This window comes from Mobula birostris, chromosome 32, assembly GCF_030028105.1.
Source record: "Mobula birostris isolate sMobBir1 chromosome 32, sMobBir1.hap1, whole genome shotgun sequence".
NCBI lineage: Eukaryota > Metazoa > Chordata > Chondrichthyes > Myliobatiformes > Myliobatidae > Mobula > Mobula birostris.
Window position 1 is genome coordinate 16,086,386 of NC_092401.1, and position 10,596 is coordinate 16,096,981.

The following is a 10,596-nucleotide window of genomic DNA, read 5'->3' on the forward strand; positions in this document are numbered from 1 at the left end:
ACCGAACTTCCAATCATTTTGTAAAATATTATACTACCTTCCCCAGGGTGTGCGGCAGGTCAAAACGATTCGTCGGATGTCTGCTCCGTGACGGTCACTGAGTCTCAGGCCCGGCCCCTCGGCGCTGCGTTGATCCAGCAGCCCGTTGCCTCTCACGCAGAGAGCGCGGTGCAGTGGTCCCACGGGCAGTCGAGAGAAGCAGGTCAGTCCTCCGCCGGTCGGATGTCGACAAACTGTCGACGATTCACCTGGACAGGCAGGTGAAGCGCCACTGCCCTTCAATGGCCAATCATTTACCTTGCCCTCCGCATCCATTGGCCAGCCTTGTGATTGACAGTCAGCTCGACCAAAGGGACGTCGGGAGGGTGTTCCGGAGTCGGCGATCAAGGAACATTACCCCCCCCCCCCGTTTGCTAACCTACCTCTTTGCACTAAACCCAAAGCTTCTTCAATGTCCAAAAATGTGGGAAATTTAGTCATGAGTTCAGTGTCCGAGTTCTCCTTCGGCTCCGCAAACCATGTCAAAATGTCTGACTCCATATTCTGGGACTGTGTCGTTCAACTCCTTTACCACTTATTTGTTGTCCGTGATAAAAGTATCTCCGTCTCCCTTCTCCTCCTCTCTCCGCTTTCCTCAGAGATCATTCCCTCCGCGACCCCCTGGTCCACACGTCCCTCCCCACGGATCTCCCACCCGCCACTTAACCCTGTAAGCGTAAGTGCTACACCTGTCCCTACACCTCCTCTCTTGCCACCATTCAGGGCCCCAAACAGTCCTTCCAGGTGAGGCAACACTTCACTTGTGTGTCTGTTGGGGTCATCTATTGCATCCTCTACATCGGTGAAACCCGACGCAGATTGGGGGACCGCTTCGTCGAGCACCTCCGCTCCGTCCGCCACAACAGACAGGATCTCCCGGTAGCCACCCACTTCAACTCTGCTTCCCGCTCCCATTCAGATATGTCCATACATGGCCTCCTCTACTGCCATGATGAGGCTAAACTCAGGTTGGAGGAGCAATACTTCATATACCGTCTAGGTAGTCTCCAGCTCCTTGGCATGAACATTGAATTCTCCAACTTCCAGTAATTCCCTCCCTCCCTTCCCCCATCCCAGTTTCACTCTGCCCCCTTCCCCAGCTGCCTACTACGCCCCTCATGGTTCCACCTCCTTCTACCACCCATTGTGCTTTCCCCTATTCCTTCTTCACCCTTCCTGCCTATCCCCTCCCTGCTTCCCCTCCCCCAACCCTTTATCTTTCCCCTTACTGGTTTTTCACCTGGCACCTACCAGCTTTCTCCTTCCCACCCTCCCCCCACCTTCTTTATAGGGCCTCTGCCCCCTCCCTCTTCAGTCCTGACGAAAGGTTCCGGCCCGAAACGTTGACTGATCGTTTCCACGGATGCTGCCCGACCTGCTGAGTTCCTCCAGCGTGTTGTGGGTGTTGCTTTGACCCCAGCGTCTGCAGAGTATTTTGTGTTTATGTACCTCAATTGTGTTGTTTTTTCACCTTAAAGCAATGGTTCACAACCTTTTGTTATGCCATAGACATTAAACAGGGTCTGTGGATCCTGGGTTGGGAGCCCCCACCTTAAAAGAATGTACATTTGTTGGAGGTTATGTATCATCTCTTTAAATGCTAGCCATTCCCAGTCTCTTTGATATTAATTCCCTGATCTGACACACTCCCCTTGTATTTCTCGTTTCCCTTTTCAGCATTTATAGCTTCCCTTTTCTGGTTTCTGAATAAGAGTATTTTTGAATTGACCGTAAACTTTTGTCTCTCTTTTCCAGAGGGCAATTTACATGAAGATAATGCTGTATTTTTTTCTCTCAGCACTAAAGCTAAAGGAGCATATTCCTCATCAGTTATTTAATACACTGCCTTGCATACCAGCCATTCACACTCCACTCTACTGGTAAAATTCTGATTCCCCTGTTTATATTTAGATTTGTTAAAGGTTTTGTCAAGTAATATACATGTACTTATTAAAGAGAGAGCAAAACTCGACCTCCTGTTGGGAAATGAGACTCGATAAGTGGTTGAAGTGTCAGTGAGAGAGCACTTTAGAACTATAATCAGTTTCAAATTAGTTTTGGAAAATAACAGGACTGGTTCATCAGTTCAAAATCAGAATCAGAATCTGGCATGTTGTTAGGTTTTGTAAGTTAAAAACATTAAACTAATTCAAAGGAAGACATGGGAATCCAAAATCTGAGTCTAACTTCATGTTTACTTTAAGCAAGTATTCACATATCGCATGTGAGCATCATGACATATGCAGTTCACTTATTTTTACATTTAACTCACAAGAATGCCTACTCACAAGAGGGCAGGAGGAGGAGATAGCAGCGCACCCCGCGCGCGCTGCGCCCTCTGGTGAAAATGATATCGTATCCGTTAAATAGGGGCCGTGGACAATTCTGATTTAATGGAGACAGACATGAAAGCACAGAAGAGCATCTGGAGAAATTTCTGAAACGCGGGTTCGCTGCTGCTGTTACTGGGCGATTGAGAATCTTCCGGAGGGAAGGCCCCAAAATCCTCGGCTTTGCCTGCTGCTGGCGACTGAGATTGAGGTCGAATCGTTTGGATAGAGATGGTGCTCGGTACTCAGTGTCGGAGGGCTGATCGGAGGCTCGAAGTTTTCGGACGACTCAGAGTTGGACTGTGGTCGGGCATGGCAGGGAGAGTTTCATTCCTTCTCCCGTCTGCATGAGATGTGGGACATTTGAGAGACTTTGAACTTTTTACTGTGCCATGGACTGTTCTTCATCAAGTTATGGTATTGTTGCACTGTTGTAACTATATGTTATAATTATATGGTTTTGTTAGTTTTTCCAGTATTGGTCTGTCCTGTGCTTTGTGATATCACACCAGAGGAAATATTGTATCATTTCTTAATGCATGCATTACTAAATGACAATAAAAGAGGACTGCATGTCTTCATAATCTAATCAAGCACTATTGAACTATTACATACAGAACGTCATGAAATTTGTTATTTTACAGCAGTACATAATAGTAAAAATAATAAGTATATAGGAAAAAGATTAAATTAAATAAGCAGTGCAAAAAAAAAAGAAAAAATACAAGTTAGTGTTCATTGTCCAAGCAGAAATCTGATGGTAGAGGGGAAGAAGTTGTTCCTGAAAGGTTGAGTGTTTGTCTTCAGGCTCCTGTACCTCCTCCTGGATGGTAGCAATGAGAAGAGGGTACGTCCTGGATGATAGGAGCCCTTAATAATGGATGCCACCCTTTTGAGGGTGTCCTCAATGCTGGAGAGGCTAGTGCCCATGACAGAACTGGCAGAGTTTACAACTTTCTACAGCTTTTTCCAATCCTGTGCAATGGTTCTTCCACAGCAGACGGTAATGCAACAAGTAAGAATGCTCTCCACAGTACATTTATAGAACTTTTTAAATGTTTTAGTGACATAGCAATTTTCTTCAAACTCCAAATGAAATATAACTGCCTTCCTTGTAATTGCATCAATATGTTGAGCCCAGGATAGATCCACAGAGATTATGACACCTAGGAACTTGAAACTGCTCACCCTTTCCACTTCTGATCCCCAATGAGGAATGGTATGTGTACCCCCAACTTCCCCTTCCTGAAGTCCACAATCAATTCCTTGGTCTTACGAATATTGAGTGCAAGGTTGTTGCTACTACACCACTCAACCAGCTGATCACCATTTGAAATTATGCCAAAAGTAGTTGTGTCGCCAGAAGATTTATAGATGGTGTTGGTTCTGTGCCTAGCCACACAGTCATGGGTATAGAGAGAGTAGAGCTGTGAGGTGTGCCAGTGTTGATTGTCAGCAAGGAGGAAATGTTACTTCCAATCTGTGATTGCCTGGTGAGGAAGTCAAGGATACAGCTGCAGAGGGATGCACAGAAGCCCAGGTTTTGGAGCTTATTGATTAGAACCTCTCACTGCTATGCAGAAGTTCCCACTTGCTTCAAAAAGGCAGCAATTATACCAGTGTCTAAGAAGAATAATGTGAGCTGCCTTAATGACTATCGCCCGTTAACACTCACATCAACAGTGATGAAATGCTCATGACTAGACTGAACACCTGCCTTAGCAAGGACCTGGACCCATTGCAATTTGCCTATCGCCACAATAGGTCAACGGCAGATGCAATCTCAATGACTCTTCACATGGACTTAGACCACCTGGACAACACAAACGCCTACGTCAGGGTGCCGTTCATCAACTTTAGCTCAGCATTTAATACCATCATTCCCACAATCCTGATTGCTAAGTTACAGAACCTGAGCCTCTGTACCTCCCTCTGCAATTGGATCCTCAACTTCCTAACCAGAAGACCACAATCTGTGTGGATTGGTGATAATATCTCTTCCTTGCTGACAATCAACACTGGTGCACCTCAGGGGTGTGTGCTTAGCCCACTGCTCTACTCTCTCTATACCCATGACTGTGTAGCTAGGCATAGCTCAAATACCAGCTACAAATTTGCTGATGATAGAACCATTGTTGGTAGAACCTCAGATGGAGACGAATGGGCGTACAGGAGCAAGATATACCAACTAGTGGAGGGTGCTGCAGCAAAACCTTGCACTCAACGTCAGTAAGACGAAAGAGCTGATTGTGGACTTCAGGAAGGATAAGATGAAGGAATACGTACCAATCCTCATAGAGGGATCAGAAGAGGAGAGAGTGAGCAGTTTCAAGTTCCTGGGTGTCAAGATCTCTGAGGACCTAACCTGGTCCCAACATATTGGTACAGCTATAAAGAAGGCAAAACAGCAATTATACTTCACTAGGAGTTTGAAGAGATTTGGTATGTCAACAAGAACACTCAAAGACTTCTATAGATGGAGAGCATGCTGACAGGCTGCATCACTGTCTGGTATGGGGGGGGGGGGGGGCACTACTGCAAAAGACCAAAAGAAGCTGCAAAGGGTCGTAAATTTAGTCAGCTCCATCTTGGGAACTAGCCTACAAAGTACCCAGGATATCTTCAAGGAGCAGTGTCTCAGAAAGGCAGCATCCATTATTAAGGACCTCCAGCACCCAGGGCATGCCCTTTTCTCACTGTTACCACCAGGTAGGAGGTACAGAAGCCTGAAGACACACACTCAGCAATTCAGGAACAGCTTCTTCCCCTCTGCCACCTGATTCCTAAATAGACATTGAACCCGTGAACACTAACTCATTTTTTTTAATATATCTTGTTTCTGTTTTTGCACAATTTTTAATCTAATCAATATACATATACTGCAATTTAGTTATGCTTCTATATTATGTATTGCATTGAACTGCTGCTGCTAAGTTAACAAATTTCACGACACGTGCCGATGATAATAAACCTGATTCTGATTCTGAACTGAGGGTGTGATTGTGTTGAATGCTGAGCTGTAGTCAGTAATTAGCAGCCTGACATAGGCATTACAGTTGTCAGGTCATCTAAGGTGAGTGGAGAACCAACGAGAGTGCATCCTCTGTAGATCTACTGTTGCAGTAGGTCCACGTGCTTGCTTAGGCAGGAGTTGATCCTAGCCATGACCAATCTCTCAAATTGAGTTGAAATGAATTGACTTTATTTCTTACATCCTTCACCTACATGAGGAGTAAAAAATCTTATGTCTCCGTCTAAATGTGCAATGTGCAATTTATAGTAATTTGTGATAAATAGTATGTACAACAGGACTGTCAATATTGCATAGAAATACAATTGTGTCAGTGTGAATTAATCAGTTTGATGGCCTGGTGGAAGAAGCTGTCCTGGAGCCTGTTAGTCCTGGCTTTAATGTTTCCTGAATGGTAGCAGTTGGAGCAGTTTGTAGTTGGGGTGATTCAGGTCCCCAATACTCCTTCGGGTCCTTTTTATACTCCTGTCTCTGTAAATGTCCTCTATAGTGGGAGGTTCACATCTACAGATGCGCTGGGCTGTCCGCACCACTCTCTGCAGAGTCCTGCGACTGAGGGAGGTACAGTTCCCACACCAGGCAGTGATGCAGCGAGTCAGGATGATCACAATTGTGACACTGTAGAAAGTCCTTAGTATTTGGGGACTCATGCCAAACTTCTTCAACCATCTAGGGTGAAAGAGTCGCTGTTGTGCCTCTTTCACCACACAGCTGGTATGTACAGACCACGTGAGATCCTTGGTGATGTGTATGCCCAGAAACTTAAAGCTGTTCAACCACTCAACCCCAGATCCATTGATGTCAATAGGAGTTAGCTTGTTTCCATTCCTTCTGTAGTCCACAACCAGCACCTTTGTTTTTGTGACACTGGGGGAGAGGTTGTTCTCTTGACACCACTGTGTCAGGGTGATGACTTCCTCTCTGTAGGCTGCCTCATTAGTATTTGAGATAAGGCCAATCAATGTAGTATCATTAGCAGATTGGAGCTGTGGGTGGTGACACAGTCATGGGTGTACAGAGAGTAAAGGAGGGGGCTTAGGACACAGCCCTGAGGGGCACCTGTGTTCAGAGTCAGAGGGGCAGAGGTGAGGGAGCCCAATCCTACTACCTGTCATCATAGCACTTCATCATAGTAAATGTGAGTGTCACTGGGTGATAGTAACTGGGCACTGGTATGATTGTCGTCTTTTGAAGCAGGTGTGAACCCTTGACTGGACTGCAGCAGTGAGAGATTGAAGATGTCCTTGAACACTCCCTCCAGTTGGTTGGCGCAGGTTTTCAGAATCCCATCAGGGCCTGACTCCGCACGAGCATTCTTCCTCTCGAAAGATGTTCTGATGCGGTTTCCGAGACAGGGGTCATAGGGTCACCACATGCTGCAGGGATTCACGCAGATGCAGTTTTATTCTCCGTTTTCTCGTACTCGGAGCATTATTAGCAGTTCTGATTGTCTGGCTGTAGGAAGAATGCTATTAGGTTGGAAAGGGTGCATAAATGATTCACAGGATGTTATTGGAACTTGAGGACTTGAATTACAAGGAGAGACTGGGTCTATTTTCCCCTGAAGCATGGGAAGATGAGGGTTGTCCTTCAAGAGCAGGGGTCCCCAACTTGGGATCCATTGACGTCTTGGTTAATGGTAAGGCTCCATGGCATAAAAAAATTGGGAGCCCCCATTCTGGAGGTTAATAAAATCATGAAGGCCTAGATAATGTGAATGGCTAAGATCTTTTCCAAGGGTAGGGGAGTCCAAATCTAGAGGGCACAGCTTTAAGGTGAATCTACATGGACAAATTGATCCGAAAAGCCAGCTTGTGGAGTGATCACCTCCAACAGCCTGTCCTGGCCCAACCACAAAGAGCCACGGCTCTACATCGCTGTTACCGCTCCCAGGCTTTAACAACTTCAACTGATCTCCTCCGTCCCCAGCTGCTGTGTAGCTCCCTCGAGATTAATTCAAGCTCCTCATTACAAGCCGCTGAGCCAAAATCCGCTCCAACCACTGTGCCAGTCACCCCGAATTCAATCACTCCCTGGCTCATTTTCTTTTCCTAAATAGAAACAGAAAACGCTGTAAACATTCAGTAGGCCAGGCAGCATCTGTAACTGGTTAAGGAGCTTTCAACAGAAAATGAAATAAAAATTATATTAGTTCTTTTTGGCTGTCCATCATAAACAGTAAAAGTACTAAATACTTCCCCTCCAGTTTTAGAGATCCTGCAGTTATGTTTCTGTAAAGGCTTTGAGATAGTGCCCTTTGAGCTCATCCATGCAGTTAATTTGTCATTTCAATAATGTGCCTTTGGATACATGTTTTAACACCTCTATTCTCCAACCTTGTTACCTGCCTTGGTTTCTGCATTTTACTCACAACATTCCTAACATCCTGATGACATGATCATCGATTTCATGCACTTGAAATGCTCCCCCCCTTCACCTTTCCCCATCACCTTTTCCCTCTCTCGCCTTATCTCCTTGCCCGCCCAGCGCCTCCCTCTGGTGCTCCTCCCCTTCTTTCTTCCATCATATTCTGGCCTCTTTTGTCAGTCTCCCCCTTCTCCAGCCCTGGATCTCTTTCACCAATCAACTTCCCAGCTCTTTACTTCATCCCTCCCACTTCAGATTTCACCGATCACCTGGTGTTTCTCTCTCCCCTCCCTCCACCTTTTAAACCTACTCCTCAGCATTTTTGCTCCAGTCCTGCCGAAGAGTTTTGGCCCAAAGCATCGACTGTACTTCTTTCCAAGAGATAAAGCCTGGCCTACTGAGTTCCTCCAGTATTTTGTGTGTCTTGCTTGGATTGTCCAGCATCTGCAGGTTTTCCCTTGTTTGTGATTGGATTCTTAACTTCCAACACCCTTTTGATTGTCTTCGGGTTCCCATACTGATTTTCACCCATGTTTCAGGCATACAGGTTGGAGTTCAGAAGTTGTGGGCAGGCTAGGCTGGTGCCCAAATCATGGCAACTCTTGTGAACTGCCCAGCCTATCCTTGCACTGTGTTAGCTGTTGACACAAACAATGCATCTCACTATATGTTCCAATATTTTTGATGTACGTGTGACAAATAAAGCTAATCTTTTTAAATAAATAAAGGCATCCGTTAGTCTTGCGAGACCATGGATCTGCGCCTGGAAAGTCTTCACTCTCCAGGGCGCAGGCCTGGGCAAGGTTGTATGGAAGACCAGCAGTTGCCCATGCTGCAAGTCTCCCCTCTCTATGACACCAATGTCATCCAAGGGAAGGGCATGAGGACCCATACAGCTTGGCGCCAGTGTCGTCGCAGAGCAATGTGTGATTAAGTGCCTTGCTCAGGGACACAACACGTTCCCTCGGCTGGGGCTCAAACTCACGACCTTCAGGCAGCTAGTCCAATGCCTTAACCACTTGGCCACGTGCACACACTAATCTTTTTTAAATCCCCCCCAAAAAACCCAGATAATGCACCCTCTGTGAATATTGGACCTAATCCTACTGAGGTGTAACCAGCTGGCTTGTATGTCTCCAAGCTGCCCTAGAAACTGACCTGGTCTCATCCATCTACAGCCTCCCTACTCCTCCCACCACACACCCATGTGCTCTACCATCCTACTTCTGTACATACAGGTGATGCAGGGAGTATCCCTAGAGCTGTCTGATTTCAATTCCTACTTTTTCACTTCTTTCTTAGCTCCCTGCCCTGAAGTTGGGAGACTTTACCCCTCCTCCTATCTATGCTGTTGGTACCAATGTGGACCACACTTCTAGTTCTTCACTCCCCCCTTCAGATGCACTGAAACCTTTGCCTCTAGTTCCTGAAATGAAACTTAACAGCCTGGAGTCATATCTATATTCACAAAAGTCTCTGCTGCCTCCCCAGTTACTGAATTCACAATTTCTCCCTCCCTTGCCAGTCATGGAGTCATGGCCCAGTCTTAAGCTGCACTTCCATGAGGAATCATCACCTTCGCCTCTATCCAAAAGGGAAAATTTCTCTAGGATCACAAGACCCTGTTGGACAGCAAAAACGTAAGATGCTGCATTTGCCTCAATCTGTGCCTTCTTGTTGCAGGAGGTGATATTGAAAAACCAGCTGAGGTCATCCATAATGTGAACGCCAGGAAGTTGGTGCACTTAACTCTCTACGGCTGAGCCATGTATTCGCAGGCGGGAATGGTTCATTTGCACCTTCTGAAGTCCACAATGATCTCCTTGGTCTTCTCCCACCGATCACTCCCCTTCCTCTCTCCGCTCGTCGTCACTGTTGTGTCAACCGCAAACTTGATGACACAGTTTGTGCTGGATCCTGCGACACAGTCACACGTCAGCAGCGGGCTAAGCACACAGCCGTGGGGAGTGTCGATGCTCAGCAGATTGGCACGAGGGACATTGCTGCCCTCACGGACTAACTGTGGCCTTACTGTTAAGAAATCCAGGATCCAGTACATTCCTCCGTCTCTGCCGCATCTGCTCTCAGGATGAGGCTTTTCATTCTAGGACGAGGGAGATGTCTTCCTTTCTTAAAGAAAAGGGCTTCCCTTCCTCCACTATCAACTCTGCTCTTAAACGCATCTCCCCCATTTCACGTACATCTGCTCTCACTCCATCCTTCCGCCACCCCACTAGGAATAGAGTTCCCCTGGTCCTCACCTACCACCCCACCAGCCTCCGGGTCCAACATATTATTCTCCGTAACTTCCGCCACCTCCAACAGGATCCCACCACTAAGCACATCTTTCCCTCCCCCCATCTCTCTGCATTCCACAGGGATCGCTCCCTACACAACTCCCTTGTCCATTCGTCGCCCCCATCCCTCCCCACTGATCTCCCTCCTGGCACTTATCCGTGTAAGCAGAACAAGTGCTACACATGCCCTTACACTTCCTCCCTTACCACCATTCAGGGCCCCAAACAGTCCTTCCAGGTGAGGCAACACTTCACCTGTGAGTCGACTGGGGTGATATACTGCGTCCGGTGCTCCCGATACGGCCTTTTATATATTGGCGAGACCCAACGCAGACTGGGAGACCGCTTTGCTGAACATCTACGCTCTGTCCGCCAGAGAAAGCAGGATCTCCCAGTGGCCACACATTTTAATTCCACATCCCATTCCCATTCTGACATGTTTATCCATGGCCTCCTCTACTGTAAAGATAAAGCCACACTCAGGTTGGAGGAACAACACCTTATATTCCGTCTGGGTAGCCTTCAACCCGAT

At 46.8% G+C, this 10,596-nt stretch overlaps 1 protein-coding gene across 2 annotated transcripts in view; it reads right to left on the reverse strand.

Annotated features, from left to right (window-relative positions):
- The window catches only part of LOC140191292 (ultra-long-chain fatty acid omega-hydroxylase-like), a 63,841-nt gene extending 63,528 nt beyond the window's left edge, over positions 1-313 (reverse strand). Inside the window, exon 1 of one of the 2 annotated variants that reach the window (XM_072248566.1) lies at positions 38-313. The gene's annotated coding sequence lies outside the window, so the exon portion shown is untranslated. The remainder of the gene's footprint in view (positions 1-37) is intronic. The other variant, XM_072248564.1, reaches the window with a different exon arrangement.
- Between the last annotated feature and the right edge of the window lie 10,283 nt (positions 314-10,596).